General features: G+C 33.2%; 1 protein-coding gene and 1 pseudogene across 1 annotated transcript in view; one reads left to right on the plus strand and one right to left on the minus strand.

Moving 5' to 3' along the window:
* Positions 1–20693, minus strand: part of FUT9 (fucosyltransferase 9) — a 164882-nt gene that overhangs the window by 125573 nt on the left and 18616 nt on the right. The window lies entirely within an intron of this gene.
* Positions 12453–12570, plus strand: LOC111740158 (annotated as a pseudogene).

Here is a 20693-nt window from a genome sequence, read left to right on the forward strand (position 1 = left end):
CATTGCACAATACAAAGATAATAGTAAAATTCATGCTACTAATTTAAAATTTTATTTTTTTTACTTAGAAGAACACTGAATAGAAAATAATAAACACTATGATATGTCAAGAGAGAGACTATAAATGACAGGAAAATTTCATATTTAATACTTTTGTTAAATGGAACATTTTTTTCCTCTTTTTTGAACAAGGGCCTTCACATTTTCATTCTGTATTGGGTCCCACAAATTATGAAGATGGCGCATTAAAAAGGATGTGTGGTGCTTGGATTAAATAGTGCCATTTGCTATTATCCAGCTGATATGGTCACATAAGTTTAGGAATGATAACTAAAATATTAAACAAATTTCCTTACGACAGGCGTTTCTTAAACCTTTATCAGGCCAGTGTATGCTGTAAAGAGAATGCTGCATAGCCTCCTTTATTTGAACTCAGTGCCATTTTCTCAGTATTTCTGAAAACGAATCTCCCTCTGGACATATTGGGCAATTCTGCCTCCACCACTCATTAGCTCCATAAGTTACTTAACTTCTTTGCACGTAAGTTTTTTGCAAAGAGAATACCTAACTTAATGCTTGTTATAAAGATTAAATCTTCTAGCATGTGTCAAATCCCTAGTAAGTACTTAATTTTATTACTGCATATTCCCAAATCCATCAAGTACATATTGAGAGGTTGCTCTATGGGAGCAATGTAATTAGTTTTGCATCATGAATCCTTTTCTAAAAAATTTTGGAGATCTTGTTGTTCACTGTGGAGTAACAAAAATAAAACACAAAAAAAACTCATAATTGCCTGGCATGAATTAAGTGCTCAAAGAACATGGCAGAAATGAATTAATAAAATAAACATAAATCAAAAAGTATCTCCAAGTACAGCTAGATTCATAGATTGGCTTTTTCCGTTCACAGATTACTTTATTTCTCCTTTCCTCATTTTTGAAATAAAGATCACATCTGCTTTGTAGAATTATTGTGAGGAATAAATTACATATAGTATTTTCATGCAGTGTCTGACATATAATAACTGTTCAGTCCATGTTAGCTATGCCAATATATTGAGAATTTCACTTTTTCATCAAGATTTTACTATAATCCAAGTCTCTGGGTCTCTCTTTTCTGTAAATGAAAATAGAGAGATGCTCAAAGAATTCGTAATCCAAAGAAAATGATAAAAATAGGTGTAACAGAGATTAAAGAAAATTATGTCAAAGAAAATTTGTTTCTTGCTCCAGAACTTAAAAATGTTGGGGCCAACAGTTTAGTTGATCACCCATTTATTTCCACTGTATTACAAATGGACAAGTATTAAAATCATTCCTTTGTCAAATCTATTTCTGATAGTTTCCCTTGGATATTGCTTTTGAAATGGGATGGCCTTATATGAGACATGAAAGGAGTTCTTTACTGATTTAACGATAGAACTAAAAAGTAATTTCTTTATTAGACTCAGATACATAAATTCTGAATAAATGTTTTATTATGCAATTTAAATCCTGACTGTTAGTGAGTAGCATGTGTTTTTGTATATTGGAGACTGGCATGCCAGAAAACTGATTACTAGCTGTATAATTCTTAGAAAAAGGCTACCGAATAGCAGCCTGGGAACTAGGGATTCCAGAGGATAGCTCTGAGAAGTCCACGCCCTTGTGAAGAGATTATTTTCTGAGACTCTTTTTGCCCCTGTACTTCCTATTCATTATTTTCCAGCTTAGATGAACCAAACACCTACCTCGAGTTTGCCATTTCATAATTTCCTCTTTGCCTCTCCATAATTATGAATAGTATTTATTTAATAGCTAGTATGTGTCAGGCACTGTTTTAAGAATTTTACATGAATTAACTCACGAAGAAGATACTTTTATCATTATGTCTATCTGAGAGAAAAGGAAACGGAAACACAGTAAGGTTAAATAATTTGCAAACGGTGATCCCAGCAGGAGATAGCAAAATCAGGATTCAGTTGCAGGCAATCTGACCTCAGGGTCTCTGCTCTTCCTCACTTGGCTTTATTGCCCCTGCACCACACTCACAGGAAAACCAGACCCTGGATCAGCTCCAATTGTACTTAGTCCCCCTTTCTACTTCTTACAGCAGGCACTTAGCTCTTCAGAAATATTTGCTAAATGGATGAATATATGCAAATCAGAATTTTCAGTGTAGATCTTTTTCTCTGAGCTTCAGTTTCATGGGAATTTGCACTTCTTCACCTGAATGTAGCACAATGATCACAAGAACCTATAACGATATAAACTCACTATTTATTATCTTCTAGCTTTCAATTTAATAACCATTTACCTCTCTGCCCAAACTGGAAACTTGGGAGTAGCTTTTTCTCCTTCCTATATCTTGCTCTTTTTTGTCAGTCCTTCCTAAATTACACAGCAAAGACTTCTCAAACCATCAATTGAGGGCTTTTGTCTTTTCTTTCTTGAATAATGGTGGCAGCCATTTAATGGCTTCCAAGCTTACTGTCACTTTTTTTTTTTGCCTAATTTATTCCTCTAAAATTCCGATCATTCCAGTTACCCACTGTGGTAGGCAGAATAATGCTCCCCACAAAGATGTCTAGATGCTACTCCCTGAAACCTGTGAATATGTTACCTCATTGTAAAAGAGACTTTGCAGATATGATAAGTTAAGGACCTTAAGATCCAGTGATATCCTTCCTGATTTTCTGGTGGTTCCAATGTATTCATATGAGTCTCTAAAACTGGAGAAACTTTTATGGTTTATGTCAAATGAAAATATCACTATGAAAGAATAGTGAGAGAAATGTAACCTTGTTGATTTTTGAAGATGGAGGAAGAAAGCCACGAGAGAAGAAATGCAGGCAGCCTCTGAAAGATGAAAAAGTCAAGGAAATAGATTCTCCCCTGGAGGATCCAGAAAAAAACACAGCCCTGTGCCACCTTGCTTTTAGCTCTTTGAAACTTGTGTAGGACTTCTAACTTAGCAAACTGTAAATTAATATACTGTCATTGTTTTAAGTCACTAAATTAGTGGTAATATGTTATAGTACCAATAGAAAACAAATACATTCTCTATAAATCATATCGTAATTCCTTAGAGATTTGAAGAGTTCTTTCTTAATTCTCGGTGTCTGGTTTGGGTCCCCTTGTATAGCACCTACAGTGTTTTTCTATCATAGTTTGTATTCTACTTTCATGCTGGTGTGGAGAACTTGGGGGCGGGGGAGTAGGGGTGGCAGAAAAGACTCCTGCCCATCCATAAGTGAGAAATGCATTTCCTTTCTGATGTTAAAACCTCCAAATCCACACTCAATGAATGTAATTAGCTACATCAGGGAATAAATCAAGATTTTGAGGTTTAAGAGTATGAAGAGTGATTTGAGAAATACCCGCAATTCTCAATAAAGTAATCTATTAGTAGTCTCAAGCAGAAACAAAATGTGATTGCAATTCAGTAAATGGAAATTGTACCAATATTACTTTACTGTAGATTATGACTAAACGTGAACTAAAAACAGAGGCGGATATAGTGTGAAGTGAATGAAGCTTAAACATTGGCCTCCTCGGCTGCATGTACCTTCTAAAGTCCCGAGAAAGGTGGAGGGTATCATACATATTAGTAAAATTTACGTTAAGTGAGATATTTCAATTGCAATAGTTAAGAGTACGGTTCTTCGGTTCTTACCATTTCTCCATCACATTTATTTTGGGTGGCATTGGAGTGATATATTTGTAATTTTCTATTTTTTTAGAAGGCCCATATTTATTCAAGAATAGTTCAACATAAGTGTAAAACGTAATTACTGAGATTATTTAAATGAACATAAAAGTGAGTTATTGAATAAATTATTTTTTTAAAAATTCCTACACTAACCTACTTTACCAAATAGCATTACTTCATAATTATATTTTGCTAGATAGCTTGGAAGTCCTATTTTTATTCATTGAGCAATAATGTGAATAGTTTACAAATAATTTATCTTTAAAATGGGGCAAGGGCTTAATATGTCTGTTTTGTTTATAGTATAAGTGGTACACTTTATTAATGTTTAAATTCTTACAGAGAGAACGGTAATTTTTCTTTCTATATATTTTTTATTTTTTAAAAATTTTCAATTACAATTGACATTCACTATTATTTTATATTAGTTTTAGGTGTACAGCACAGTGGTTAGACATTTATATAATTAACAAAGTAATCTCCCAATTAGTCTAATACCCTTCTGGTTATTAAAATATTATTGACTATATTCCTTCTGCCGTACTTAACATCCCCATGACTACTTTGTAATTACCAATTTGTACTTCTTAATCCCTTTACCTTTTTCACCCAGCTCTCCAACTCCCCTCCCATCTGGCAGCCATCAGTTTGTTCTCTCTACAAGTCTGTTTCTATATTGTTTGATTATTTATTTTGTTCTTTAGATTCCAGTATAAGTGAGATCATGTGGTATTTGCCTTTATCTGATTTACTTCACCTAGCCTAAAATCCTCTAGTTCTATCCATGCTGTCACAAATGGCAAGGTTTCATTATTTTTTTATGGCTAAGTAAAATTCCATTGTATACATGTATCAAATCATTTTTATCTAATTGTCTATTAATGGACACTTGGGTTGCTTTTGTATCTTAGCTATTGTAAATAATGTTACAATGAACATAGGAATGCATATATCTTTTGGAGTTAGTATTTTTAATTTCTTTGGTCAAATATCCAGAAGAAGAATTGATGGGTCATAAGGTAGTTTTTTTTTTTTTTTTTTTAATTTCTTGAGGAACTTCCATACTGTTTTCCATAGTGGCTGCACCAATTTGCAATCTCACTAGTGGATACAAGGGTTCACTTTTCTCCACATTCTTGTCAGCACTTGCTCGTCGTGGATTTATTGATGATAGCCATTCTGAGAGGTATAAGGTGATATCTCACTGTGGTTTTAATTTTTATTTCTCTAATAATTAGTGATCTTTTTATATGTCTATTGGCCTTTCGTATGTCCTATTTGGAGAAATGTCTATTAACGTCTTCTCTGCCCATTTTTTAATTGGATTGTTTGTTATTTTGGTGTTGAGTTGTATGAGTTCTTTGTAGATTTTGGATATTAACCTTTTATCAGATGTATCATTGGCTAATATCTTCTCCTTTTGGTAGACTGTGTTTTCGTTTTGCTCATGGTTTCCTTAGCTATGCGAAACCTTTTTAGTTCAATGTACTCCCATTTGTTTATTTTTGCTTTTGTTTCTCTTGCTCAAAGAGATATATCAGAAAAAAATATTGCTAAAAGCAGTATCAGAGAGTACACCCAATATGTTCTCCTAGAAGAGTTATAGGGTCACAACTCAAACATGTAAGTCTTTAATCCATTTTGAGTTTATTCTTATAGAGAGAGTAAGAAATTTGTCTAGTTTCATCTTTTTGTATGTATCTGTCAAGTTTTCCCAACACCATTTATCAAATAGACTATCTTTACCCCATTGTATATTCTCGACTCCTTTGTCATAGGTTAATTGATTATATAAGTGTGAGTTTATTTCTGGACTCTATTCTGTACCATTGATCTATGTGTCTGTTTTTATGCAAGTACCATGCTATTTTGATTAATATAGCCTTGCAGTATAATTTGATATCAGGTAGCATGATACCTTTAACTTTTTTCTTCTTTCTCAAGATTGTTGTGGCTATTCGAGGTCTTCTGTGGCTCCATATAAATTTTAGGATTATTTGTTCTAGTCTTGTGAAAAATTATATTTTTGATAGAGATTTTGATAGGGATTGCATTAAGTCCATAAATTGCTTGGGGTAGTATGGACGTTTAAACAATGTTAATTTTTCCTATCCCTGAACACGAAATATGCTTCTATTTATTTGTATCTTCTTCAGTTTCTTTCTTCAATGTCTTATAGTTTTCTGAGTACAGGTTTTTTGGTTAAATTGTAATTTTCTATTTTTTTAGAAGGCCCATATTTATTCAAGAATAGTTCAACATAAGTGTAAAACGTAATTACTGAGATTATTTAAATGAACATAAAAGTGAGTTATTGAATAAATTATTTTTTAAAAAATTCCTACACTAACCTACTTTACCAAATAGCATTACTTCAAAATTATATTTTGCTAGATAGCTTGGAAGTCCTATTTTTATTCATTGAGCAATAATGTGAATAGTTTACAAATAATTTATCTTTAAAATGGGGCAAGGGCTTAATATGTCTGTTTTGTTTATAGTATAAGTGGTACACTTTATTAATGTTTAAATTCTTACAGAGAGAACGGTAATTTTTCTTTCTATATATTTTTTATTTTTTAAAAATTTTCAATTACAATTGACATTCACTATTATTTTATATTAGTTTTAGGTGTACAGCACAGTGGTTAGACATTTATATAATTAACAAAGTAATCTCCCAATTAGTCTAATACCCTTCTGGTTATTAAAATATTATTGACTATATTCCTTCTGCCGTACTTAACATCCCCATGACTACTTTGTAATTACCAATTTGTACTTCTTAATCCCTTTACCTTTTTCACCCAGCTCTCCAACTCCCCTCCCATCTGGCAGCCATCAGTTTGTTCTCTCTACAAGTCTGTTTCTATATTGTTTGATTATTTATTTTGTTCTTTAGATTCCAGTATAAGTGAGATCATGTGGTATTTGCCTTTATCTGATTTACTTCACCTAGCCTAAAATCCTCTAGTTCTATCCATGCTGTCACAAATGGCAAGGTTTCATTATTTTTTTATGGCTAAGTAAAATTCCATTGTATACATGTATCAAATCATTTTTATCTAATTGTCTATTAATGGACACTTGGGTTGCTTTTGTATCTTAGCTATTGTAAATAATGTTACAATGAACATAGGAATGCATATATCTTTTGGAGTTAGTATTTTTAATTTCTTTGGTCAAATATCCAGAAGAAGAATTGATGGGTCATAAGGTAGTTTTTTTTTTTTTTTTTTTAATTTCTTGAGGAACTTCCATACTGTTTTCCATAGTGGCTGCACCAATTTGCAATCTCACTAGTGGATACAAGGGTTCACTTTTCTCCACATTCTTGTCAGCACTTGCTCGTCGTGGATTTATTGATGATAGCCATTCTGAGAGGTATAAGGTGATATCTCACTGTGGTTTTAATTTTTATTTCTCTAATAATTAGTGATCTTTTTATATGTCTATTGGCCTTTCGTATGTCCTATTTGGAGAAATGTCTATTAACGTCTTCTCTGCCCATTTTTTAATTGGATTGTTTGTTATTTTGGTGTTGAGTTGTATGAATTCTTTGTAGATTTTGGATATTAACCTTTTATCAGATGTATCATTGGCTAATATCTTCTCCTTTTGGTAGACTGTGTTTTCGTTTTGCTCATGGTTTCCTTAGCTATGCGAAACCTTTTTAGTTCAATGTACTCCCATTTGTTTATTTTTGCTTTTGTTTCTCTTGCTCAAAGAGATATATCAGAAAAAAATATTGCTAAAAGCAGTGTCAGAGAGTTTACTGACTATGTTTTCTTCTAGGAGTTTTATGGTTTTGAGTTTTATATGTAAGTCTTTAATCCATTTTGAGTTTATTCTTATAGAGAGAGTAAGAAATTTGTCTAGTTTCATCTTTTTGCATGTATCTGTCAAGTTTTCCCAACACCATTTATCAAATAGACTATCTTTACCCCATTGTATATTCTCGACTCCTTTGTCATAGGTTAATTGATTATATAAGTGTGAGTTTATTTCTGGACTCTATTCTGTACCATTGATCTATGTGTCTGTTTTTATGCAAGTACCATGCTATTTTGATTAATATAGCCTTGCAGTATAATTTGATATCAGGTAGCATGATACCTTTAACTTTTTTCTTCTTTCTCAAGATTGTTGTGGCTATTCGAGGTCTTCTGTGGCTCCATATAAATTTTAGGACTATTTGTTCTAGTCTTGTGAAAAATTATATTTTTGATAGAGATTTTGATAGGGATTGCATTAAGTCCATAAATTGCTTGGGGTAGTATGGACGTTTAAACAATGTTAATTTTTCCTATCCCTGAACACGAAATATGCTTCTATTTATTTGTATCTTCTTCAGTTTCTTTCTTCAATGTCTTATAGTTTTCTGAGTACAGGTTTTTTGGTTAAATTGTAATTTTCTATTCTTAAAGAGGGCTCCCAAATTGCAAAAGCTTCAGGCCATGTAAAATTTGGAACCTTCTCCACTTAGCGAAAAGTGAAGTCAAAATAGAGTGTGGATTTGCCATTAAATAACAGTAAAATGAGGCAAGTATCCTTTTTCAGGGACAAGGTTTTCTAGTCACTAGGGGAGGAAAAATATTATTAAGGAGATGTTCTTTCTGATACCACTAAAGTCAGAATACGTGACTAATCCCCCTTCATTTTGATAATAACTTGATGTTTTATGTTGTATGCCCTTAGAAAAAGGACACAAAGGACACAGTGATCTGCTGATAATGCTTTCTAGGTTGACACTAAATAGTGTTTCTTGTTGTAAACTGATCTGGGAATTTTAGATCAGGTGTGCAGATATGAAAGATGGAACATATATATTCATTAATCACTTACTGCCGTGCCAGGATTCATGGGGATGGATGCAGCAGTGGAGTAAACAAACTCTCTTCTCTCATAGAGCTTGTACATTCATTAAGTAGAAAGGAATAAAATGACCAAGTTAAATAATGAAAGAGGTTGTTGTCCATAGATTTGGGGTGAAAGTTTCTGTAAAATGGGTGATAAAAGCAATCTTCTCTGAAGCAGTGACATGTGAGTAGAAATTTAAAAGAAGGAGTCTTCTTTGAGGAGGTCTCTGGACCAGTTTAACACAGAGGCAAAAAGCCTTACAGTCTTGCTATATAAAGGTGTAAATCAATGTTTTTCAAACTGGTTTGTGACCAATTTGTGGATCTTGAAATTAAGTTAGAGAGTAATAACATTTTTTAAATGAAATAGAACAGAAAAGAATAAAATAGAAAGATCAGGCTGTATTTTATATATTAAGAATATAGTTTTCACAAAATGCTTCATGTGTGTGTGCACAGTCGTGTGTATGCATATATGAATAATGATATACAATGCACATGTTTTTCTATGAGTCCCAGTAAGTTTGAAAGACGCTGTTATAGAGCTTATCAAGGATCTGAATACTATTCCACATGTAATAAGACATTGATGGAATGTTTTAAGCCACGTATATATATATATACATACAAAGAAAGCGTGAGCTGTTCAAAAGCTGGATTTATTGATCCACTCTCATTTCTTGAGTGAGATCAGATTTAAGTATATGAAAAGCTGAAAATCAGCTTTTATAGTTGTGTTGCCTCTTAAAGGTTTTAGGAACAACCCTCTTCCTGGAGGCACCCATCCTCCATAAAGTTACATTGGACCAACTACAAAACAAAGGTGGCCCCTTGGAATGGACAGATTACAAAAGCAGGTGCCTCCTCAGAGGTATGGTAGCATGACAATAGTAACCTCACCAGGGTCATCGAGCTGCACAACTTAGGTGGTGGATTTCAGGCCCCACTTTTCCCATAGCCAAGTACCCTTTGCTTTGCATGAACTACACAACCATATGCAGGATCCCTGGGCATCCTCTGAATCTCCTTTGCTTTGTGCCTCACCAGACAAATTTCAACAGTATTTGCTATCTTGAATGGTAATTGCTTATTTGTTAGTTAATCTTTGGGATTTTTTAGGCATTATCAACACCTAATATAGTGTCTAGTTTAAAATTATGCTTAAAAATAAAGCAAGTAATTGAAGAATTAAGTATCTAGGAATCAACAAAGTCAACATATTAGATGATGATGTCAGAAACCCACATCTGTAGGTTGCATATGGAAGCTGGAACAGCACCTGGCAGCTCTGGCTGGCACTCTGAAAGTCCTCTTGACCCCACTTGCTTCAACTTACTCTTCTTGATTTTTGCTCTTGCTTTTCCCTAATGCCCACTTTTCTTTCTTCTAGTTTGACTGTTGGTGGTTGCTAAGCCCCTGCTTTGACATTTCCACTGGTCGCTTTGTACCAGCATAATTTGATTTTACTTTCCAATTTTTATTTCTTCGTTTCCTCCCTGACTATGATGGTTGATTGATTTATTTGGCCAATCTAATCCTGCTAAAGGATCCGTCTGCTACATGTCTAACTCCCTGAATCCTGATATTCTCTTCTTCAGTGAGCCTGGCCCATCTAACCCTGTTTATACCATCCAATTTAAGCTGACATTTTGTTTGGGTCTTCATTTATCAAATGATATCAGTCACCTGGCATATCAAGCATTATGAAATACTCATACGACAGGTAAGACTATACATATCAGCAGTTAATGTTAAAATAAACGGTAAATTTGCTTAGGTTAACATTGTCGTTATTTAATTAAAATGATTATTTATACAGTATTTTCATACCAAGAATAAGAAAAGTATTACTTCAAATTCATGTAACTCTTTAACATGATAATTAGAGAATTTTAAAAAGTGTTTTTAACTAAAATTTTTATCATGAAGATTTAGCACAGATTGTGGTTATAAATAATGCAATTTTAACTGTGTGTAAGTCAGGAAAAAAACCTGAAAAACTACTGACCAAATTTATTGCCTAATCCTAGAGTTTCAGTTATGTAATACTGTGAGCTGGCTGAGAGATTCTGTGTCAATGCAAACACCAAACAACCTAAGAAAAAACTATGTTCCACATTTGATTCAGCAGCACTATTGGAAAATGAAGTTTGTTTACGTATATGTTTGGTTTTTACTTTATCAAGCATGATTGAGCTTTCAAAAGATATGGATTTTTTTGGAATATCTCCATTCAAATCTGAATAATTGTAAATGCAAATGGCCCTGTTAAATACAGTGTGTCTCTCTGTGCCAAAAAAAAAAAAAAAAGTTAAATGACTAAATTCAGAAAATTCAATGAGGAATCAGAGTCGAGTTTAAGGACAATTATTTAGGTCATGCTGCCTTAACTTGGTCTTTGCTCAAAGAATCATTCCTTCAGTTTAAAGGCAAATTGTAGATAATGGAAAAATCATCGAGAATAAAGGTTTTGTATACTTACACATTCATTTTCTTTCGAATGTAAGACATGCACAAAAAATATGTAAGTTATAATGTCTCTGGTACTTTCTTTCTTCCTTTTTCTCCATATCCACTTACCCACAGAGACATATAAACAGAATTACTGTTATAATTTCTTTTTTTTAATAGAACATTACTTTTGAATAGTGCAAGTTTGAGCTAAAGTGACATTAAAGCAGACAAAATCAAATTAAGTCAAAGACAACAAGATTTATTTCAAGGTGCTTAAAACTTGAACCTGTAGAAACTGACAACTCTTGATCAGATTTACAGGAAGCTAGAGTGTTGGTTTTTTAAAAAAATATTTTTAATGACACTGATATCCCTATTATCTTTGTCATTTAAAAATGTATTTGCAGATTCTTTACCTTATTCTCTTTAAAAAAATCCCTTGGATATAAGAGAATCAACTGTCAGAAGAGGAACCTTAGAGACCATTTAACCCGAGCCCTGCAAAATTATAAAAAGGCATGGCAGGAGCAGTCTTTCCAACTGTTAAGAAAGAATATATGCTATTCAAAAAGATTAATTATTCATAGCACCTCTGCTCTTGAAGAACTAATAACTATAATTTAGTTAATTTTTTAAATCAAAAGTTAAATGTATAAGACATGTTTATTCATTTAGCTGTGCTAAAAATCAAGGGTTCTCAGATTTGGAGATTTTTATGGACTAGAAAATGTTCAAATAAATTAATATTGATATTTTCTTTCCAGTAAGAGCAATGAAACAACAAAACAATCACCCATACAAAATAAACCTGTCATCTATCATCATTATAATTTAACAAAAGCAATGTCATTTTACATCAAGTATTTGTGAATTATAATATTATAATTCTATGAATTGATCAAAATTAGGTTTATGCAAATGCTGTACTTTTTAAATGTATTTTATTTTGCCATAACCATATAAATTTAGTCAAGAACTATGATGGTCCAGACTGATGTCCAATAACCACTATTATGGAGGCTTCTAAAATGCTCAGCACATGTTTTATTTGCACAAAAGGAGCTTAATAAATTAAGCCTAATTATCACCTGTTCTAGGTTCTAATGTCTTTATGTGTCAAATGGGCATAATTATAGGCCCTCTCATCGAGATGTTGCGAGAATTCAATGAGTTAACATAACAAAAATCTTTAAAAGAGAGTCTGTCACACACAATAGGTGCTCAATAAATGTTATCTATCGTTCTTATTGTCAAAGTAGTGTTTAAGTCCTCACTGCATTTGATTCATCTCTAAAATATCCATCTCTCAATCCTAAATTAAATAATTCAAAAGGAAAAAAAGCATAAACAGATATTGAATTCCAGGAAATGCATGCTAAAATACACAGGAGAAATGTACTGATGTCTGCAATTTACTCTGCATCAAAAAAAAAAAACCCCAAAACTGTCTATGGCCATGCCACCCTGAACAAGCCCGATCCCATCTGATCTTGGAAGCTAAGCAGGGTCGGGCCTGGTTAGTATTTGGATGAAAGACCACCTAGGAAGACCAGTGCTGTAGGCATAAAAAAATTTAAAAAAAAATAAGGGATTGTAAGCTGACAAGTCCCTTGCAATCTGTGAGGTCAATCAAGGGTTGCCTTCCCCCCGCCCACCCCCTAAAAAAGCTGAATGGACAGAGGGATAAATAAATGAATAGCCAAGCACAAAGCAAATGTAATATGTTAGTTGTAAAATCTAAGTATAGGCATATATAATATTCTTTAAATTTTCTATGTATTTTACATTCTTCATAATAAAATGGAAAAAAATAAAGGGTGAAAATTTTAAAGAAACAATCTTAAAAATGTTAGCACCTCTTAGTTAAAATAAGAAGCATGCGTTGTTCCTAATACCTATTTCAGAGTTCCACAGTTATATTTAAGGGCAGGATTTCTGCTGCTTGCCTCCAAGTCCAAAATTGCTAGACGTGGTCCCCTTATAGGTACAACCATGCTTGCCCTGATTTCCACTTCAGCCATATATCAGAGGCTATGGGAAGCCCTGGTGCCTAGTACAACTTGGCATCTAGTTCTGACTCACTTGACAAGGCTGAACATGTGGGAGAGCATGAGAGGAGTCCAAGAATGACTGAAGTTGTAAGTCAGTCTCTAGTCTGGAGTCAAGTTCTTGGAAAGTACCATTGGTGCGGTTTGATGGTACTGTCCAGGAAAAAATAGTGCATTAATTGCAAAAACATGAAAGACAATAAAAATATGCTGATTATATAACTTGTATGGTACAGTTTTATTCCTGCTTCAATACACACACACACACACACACACACACACATATATGAATATATTTATATGTTGTACTCCTAATGGCTCTGTGTGACTGTGAAATGTTTTTATAAGATGTTGCCATTTTTCATACTTACGTTTTCTTCTCTTTATAATCTCAACCAAAACAGAGCCTTTTTTTGAGTGTATTTTTTTGACTGTTTAAGGCATGTTATTAGAGATTAAAAATCTAAAGAGTAACTCACTGTGAAACCAGAGCCAGTTGTTGTGGAAATTATTACAATGTCACCAGGAAAGAATTATGATTTTAGTTTAGAAATAAAGAAAATAGACTTCAAAAGTTTAAAATCCAGTTTTAAAACAAGAAAACAAAGTGAAGTCAATTACATAAATAGCTGAAAATCTGTATAAAATTTCTAAATATTTTAATTATATGTCCTCTAGATGCCAACTATTTTTATTTTCCTTTTAAGTATATTATATGTATTACCTCAGATTTTCTAGACGAAAATCATATTGTCTGCTAACAATGATAGCTTTGCCTCTTTACAGCATTTACACTTTTTTCCCTCTTTCTCATAATATAAACATAACATTAGAGAGAATGCTGTTCTTCAACAATGTTTTGCCACAACAAGGTTAGGCCATGACTCATCGGGATTAACAAAAGGTAGAAGTAGTACTATCAATGTTTTTATATGTCAAATGTGATTGTTTAGTGTACTTTAGTAGTTTTTCACACTGCCAATACTTCTGCGAGGTTTCTATTATTTTACAATGTAGAAGTATGACTGGAAGGATAACCATCTGAAAAATCATTTATCTTAATATGGATAGATGTCTGTTTATATTCAGGGACTAGTAACAAGATTATATTAATTTTGAATTATTTATATTAGGTTTATGCAATTTACATACAGGTTACAAATCATATATTCTGCCAAGCACAGTAGGGAAAGACCAAGAGTAATAGAAAATCTTTTACCCTGGTTTTCACGGTTTGAGAACACTTAAATAAGAATTCAATACATCGATATTTATTTTACAACAGACACTTTGGTGGCTGCTTCACAGTACACATAAATCCTGCCCTCAAACAGTTGGCAGACTATTAGATGAAGAAGATACTGGTACATATATAGCATTTACAAAGTTGTGTTTTTGCAAGATTTATAAGAGAGATGAAAACTGGAGAGAGGTGTAAGCACACATTAGGGGGCATACTGGCCAAGTATAAGAAAGAAGAAAGACTAAGGGACTGGGCCATTGATGGTGCAGAATGGACAGTGAGTGGCAGGAAAAGAAAAAAACACTTTAGTTCAAAACCTGAGAATTCTGGTGGACTGATTTCTCTTTCTCTCCCATCTTCCCACCACACCTTTTATGTATTAACAAAAACAAACAAAATGATCAGGTAGTACAGAGAAAGTGCTGCAACATCAACCCCAACAAACCTGACCCCCTTTCAGTACCTTTTTGAATGTCACCACCAAGCCAAATCCAAAGAATCATCATAAGTAGGTTGTTCCTTAACCTTCAGCCTCCACATTGCATCATTTAAGTTTCAATAATATTATTGAATACTTGAATAATTTTGAATATATTTGTACTTCCAGGAACATGTCATGGTTTCACACTGTCATGCTTTTTCACATATGGACTATCAGCTGCTGGCAATGCCCTGTTTAGACCACATGACTGCACTAGTGAGCTGACAAATAAATAAATGACTTTATTGTTGTCCTTCTTGGTTGGAATTCTTCAGAGTCTCAAATAGTATGTGTTTTGTTTTCCTAAATGGACTTTAAATAGATGGACCATTTAAACGACTATGTACTGGCACTATGTTATACACTTGAATAACAAGGGCAAATCATTTATAAACACTGCCTAACAAAATAATATACAATATTCAGAACAAGTTAGAAATTTAAAAATTATTTAAAGTTATAGTACATAGTATGATGTATTTGTTATTGGTATCTGGCATGTAATAGGAAGCTGATAAATATTTGAAAGTAAGAAGAAAAGAAAATGGGAAAGTAAGAAAGAAAGGGAAAGAGGAAAATAGTTTAGATTTAAAAGTCCAAAAAGCATGATCTTTTCACATATTTTTAATAAAAAAAAAATCAACTCTGTATAGATAATATTATATACGAAAACTCAATATGTAAAGAAAATATTCATTTCATTAGGTCTACACTTATTGATCACTTGCAACATGCTTGGACTGTGTTAGGTGATAGAGACATAGCAAAAAATAAGATCTCTGTCCTGTTGGAGCTTTACTTCTAGCAGTGAAAATAGATAATAAACAAGAGAAATTTTCAAATGACATAAGTAATATAAAAATGACAAAACAGGATTTGTGATCGAAAGAAATGGACAGAAAGTTTGGCTGCTTTTGATAAGATGATAGAGACAGCCTTTGTGAGGAGGTAATGCTTGAGTTGAAATGTATATAAATGAAGAGGAACCCAGACAAAGAAAATATCACAAGCACAGGCCCTGCTGTGGGAACAAATTTGTCAAGTTCAAGAACTGGAATAAAAAGAAAGGAGAGAGTGCATGGTATAAAAAAAGGACAAGTTAACAGGCCAAGTGATATAGGAACTTAGAGGCATATTCATGAATTGATGGGGAGCTAATGGAGACTGGCAGTAAGCATAGACTAGATTGTTGCTGAAGAAAGAATGGCCATCACCGTAAACATGCTTCGAAGACTGTGAAATTCTTCCTACGTTTCATGCCTGAAGTTCACATAATTGGCACTAGTTGAACTCTAACACTTTGGTTTCCACCAATGGCATATATAATTGAGTGGTGCTCAGTTCAATTAAACAAATATTTCCTCTCTTGACATCAATCTTGGCAATGATTTTTTTAATGTGATGCAAAAGCAACAGAATCAAAAATAAACAAATGAGATTACATCAAACTAAAAAACCTTCTTCACAACAAATGAAACCCACAATAAAATAAAATGGCAATGTACTGAAAGGGAGAAAACATTTGCAAATCATATATCTGATGAGGGGTTAATATCCAAAATATATAAATAACTCATACAACTCAATAGCACCAAAAAATCCGATTAAAAAATGAGCAGAGGATCTAAATAGAAATTTTTTCAAAGACATAAAAATGGTCAATAGGTACATGAGAAGGTGCTCAACATCACTGATCATCATGGAAATGCAAACCAAAACCACAGTGGGATGTCACTTCAAACCTGTCATCAAAAATACAAGAGGTAACAAGTGTGGAGAAAACGGAATCCCTGTGCATTGTTGGTGGAAATGTAAATTGATGCAGTCACTATCTAAAACAACACTGAGGTTCCTCAAAAATTAAAAAGTAGAACTACCATATGGCCCAGCAATTCCACTTATGGGTGTATATTTAAAAGAAATCAAAATATGATTTTGAAGAGCTATCTGCACTCCCATTTTCATTAGCAGCACTATTCACAATAACCCAAATATGGAAACAACTGAAATGTTCATCAACCAATGAATAGACACACAAAAACACACACACACACACACACACACACACACACACACACACACACACACGAATATTATTCAGCCTTTAGGAAGAAGAAATTTCTCCCATTTATGACAACATGGATGGACCATGAGGGCATCCTTGTGAAATAAGCCAGATAGAGAAAGACAAATACTGTAGGGTATCACTTATGTGTGGAATCTTAAGAAAAAAAAAAAAAAAGGTAAAGTAAAACTCATAGAAACAGAGAGTAGAAAAATGGTGCCAGAGGCTGAGGGATAGGGGAAGTAGGGAGAGGTTGATAAAAGGGTGGAAATTTTTATCTTTAAGATGAATAATGTCTGAGAATCTGATGTACAACATGGTGATTATAGCTGATAACACTGTATTATATAATTGAAATTTGCTGAGACTAGAACTTAAATGTTCTCAACAAACCAATCAATTAATCAATCAATCAATAGATCGATCAGTCAATGCATGAGCTGAGGGATGTATTAATTAGCTATATAGTGGGAATGATTTCATAATGTATATCAAATCACCACAACGTGTACTTTAAATATCTTGTAATTTTATTTTTCAATCATACCACAATAAAGTTGAAAAAACAAATAAACATTTCCTGAGAGCCTACTACGTGCCTTTCACTTAGGTTAGTGATAGGGATACAAACATGAAAAATGTACTTGTCTTAGAAATTATACGATGTAAAGAGGGAAAGACAAACACATTAACATAGTTTTAGAATAAGACATTAAGTGCTAAGGTAGAGATATTGAAAGTCTGGTGTGAGAATTAATTGTCCTAGACTGCTGGTTTGGGGAAGGTTTCCTGGAAGGAGTAACGCCTCAGGTTTGAGTTAACTAACCAGGCCAAAGAGGGTGCTCCATGTATGAAGAACGTACAGGCTAAAGACGAGACACATTTTCACATAAATGAGTACAAAGAGGTCTTTCAAGTCAATATTACTAAAGCTTAAAATATGAACTGAGAACCAATGGGAAATAAGATTTGAGACATAACGAAACAGATCAGGAAAGATTTCAAAGCCATTTCGAGCTGTTCAAATGCTATCCTGAGGTCAATTAAAACCATTGACGATGTTGAAGAGTAGATTGGATCTAGTGAAATTTGCAATTTAAGTAGATCTCCGGCAAGTGGTGGGAAACAACTTGGGCAAATTTTTTTCCCCAGCTACTATGCTGGAAGAAAATTGCTTCTCTAGAAATGCCAAACCTTTTCTGAATTTTTTAAATGCTTTTTAACCACGATAGAACAGTTTTAAAAGAGTTACCTAATATGTTGCTTATAGTCTCAAACATTTTTCTTTATAAATTAACTTTATAGTTTAGATACATGAATGCCAAGAAGAATAAAAAAGTGACTTGTGGTTTGCCTTATTAGCCTGACATTCTGCTAACAGAAGCCAGAAATGTCCTTAGTCTTCTATTACTCATGCCTCAGATTCCAAGATAGCAGTGAATTCATCTGACCTAGATATGACAGGGGATCCTCTCTGATGAATATTTGCAACCTTTTTGCAACTTTGTTCTGAAAAATCTTTATTTTTCTTCTGATTTGATTCCATAGTGGAAATTAAATAGATAACCATGTCTTCTTAAAAGCTGTATGTTTATAAATTTTGCATTTATTTTATCTGAAAGTGTCCACTGTCATCTTAGACATCTTACTTACAGTACATTGGCCTTTGGGCAAATCCCAGAAGCATTGCTCTGTGTTCAAGGCAGCACACACCTACAGTGAGGATGGAGGTCTTAGGTATATGTTTTAAATGTCTGTATTAAACTCTAATTAGTTAATCTGTCTGGAAACTCCTAATAACTTCAAAATCATAGCTCATTGGCCAATATTGATATATCGGTTTCACTGATATTATAAATGCATTATTAAACTCATTCATTTCTCCTGTCACTGTTGTAATTCTTTTAAGAACCTGTACTTCTCCTATTCTATATTCATAATTAGGCATAAGTGGTTAATGAAAACATGATATAGTTTGTTAATACATTTCTCTGGGGAGAAGATCAAAGATTTTTTTCAACATTTAACAATTGCTTATTTTCACATTAGAGACTAATGATTGAGCATTTGCACAGTTTTATGCATATAGAGATAAAGATAAATTGAGACATTAACCTTTAAATTCTGTGTTTGTTGTCTCTATTCTCTTTTTTCCAGTGTCTGATTTTCCTAACCTTCTTCCATAGCAAAGCCATTAAATATCATTGGCACTATAAGTTTCTCCTCCAATCTAGGCCAAGGCCAAATATGCTTTTCCCTAGAAGAAAAAATAAATAAATAACCTAACTTGCATAAATGTGTTCATATTCCCTTGTTTATTTGCTCCTTCATTATTTCATTCACTTAATTATTAAAACTTCTTTCTCTTTAGTTAAAGCTTGAAAGACTGAGTTAAACACCAGAGACCCGGATTCCTAGCTTTGTAACTAATTGTGTGAATCAGATAATTTAGCTTCCTTGGACCTTAATTTACTCATCTGAAAATGGAATGAATTAAATCCATTATGTTAATTAGGCCACAGGCCTCTAGCAGAATCTGATAACCATGAACTCACTCTTCAGAAACAAAAAAAATGTTGATATCCACATACGTATAAAAGTTTGCATCAGTTTTGGGCAACTCATGGAAACCTAAACCTGTGTATGAATGCTGAAGAGATTCATAGGCTCCTGGTTATGAACCATTGAACTAGATGGTCTCTACCCTGAAAGTTCCATAGAGCCTTGCTATTTGAAGTGTCCTTCACAGCGTAACAGTTTACCTGCTAGTTTGTGAGGTTTCCAGGTTCTTTCCTAAACCTATTAAGAAAGAATCTACATTTTAACAGTATCTTCAGGTGACTCATGCGGACATTAAAGTTTGAGAAGCACAGCTATCTGGTTTGGTTTAAGTAAATGTTATGTTAAAGCTGAAAGGAAGACAATGAATGATCTCTTTCTTTTGCCTCCAAGATGTCCCAAAATACAGTCAAACCACAGCAAATGTTTTAAGTCCGGGACTCAGGTTCATGGATGAACTAAAGAGCTATCCAATGAAAGAAATTTAAGATTCTGGATTTTGTTTTATTCATGGAAGAAGCATTTATTTATATTATGTTATGATGTTTGAGTTGATGATAATCCTGATTAAATACACACGTTATTCGTGAAAGCTATCACTTCTAATGAATGGTTCCACTCACAGAACGAAAAGAGAAAAACCAAAACGTTAGGTTAGCTATGTAAAAGTAATTCTAATGACAGTTATTTATGTGAGCCACTTAGCATTTATGCCTTATAACCATGCTGGATAATAATGATTATGCAATCCATGCATAGACTCAATGAGTCAGATTAACATTGCTATAGGTTTTGTTTAATTATAGTAGCAAATCTCAGAGATATATTTAGTCTTCATAATTTGTTATTCTTGCATTATGGAAATTTGCTCAGAACTTTCTCAAATTAGGGTAAATATTAGTTAAAAAGGACTATGAATGCTGAAGAGATTCATAGGCTCCTGGTTACGAACCATTGAACTAGATGGTCTCTACCCTGAAAGTTCCATAGAGCCTTGCTATTTGAAGTGTCCTTCACAGCGTAACAGTTTACCTGCTAGTTTGTATCGAAGATGAAAATTAGTTTATTATATTAAGCTATTTAGTATTTACATAGAATCTCCATTTTGAAGCGTAAATGTTTTGGTTCAAAACCTAAGAGAAATTTAAAACCATAAGTATTCACTCGAAGGGGTTAGACTTGCACCTTCATATTATAGCTGCCTAAAATTAAGGTTACTTTTGAAGTTTTCCTGGGTAGATGCCACATTAGTCTGCAAAACTGTGAGCTCTTATATTTCCAAAATGACTTC

The sequence above is a fragment of the Pteropus vampyrus genome, unplaced genomic scaffold (genome assembly GCF_000151845.1).
Source record: "Pteropus vampyrus isolate Shadow unplaced genomic scaffold, Pvam_2.0 Scaffold58, whole genome shotgun sequence".
NCBI classification, from domain to species: Eukaryota; Metazoa; Chordata; class Mammalia; order Chiroptera; family Pteropodidae; genus Pteropus; species Pteropus vampyrus.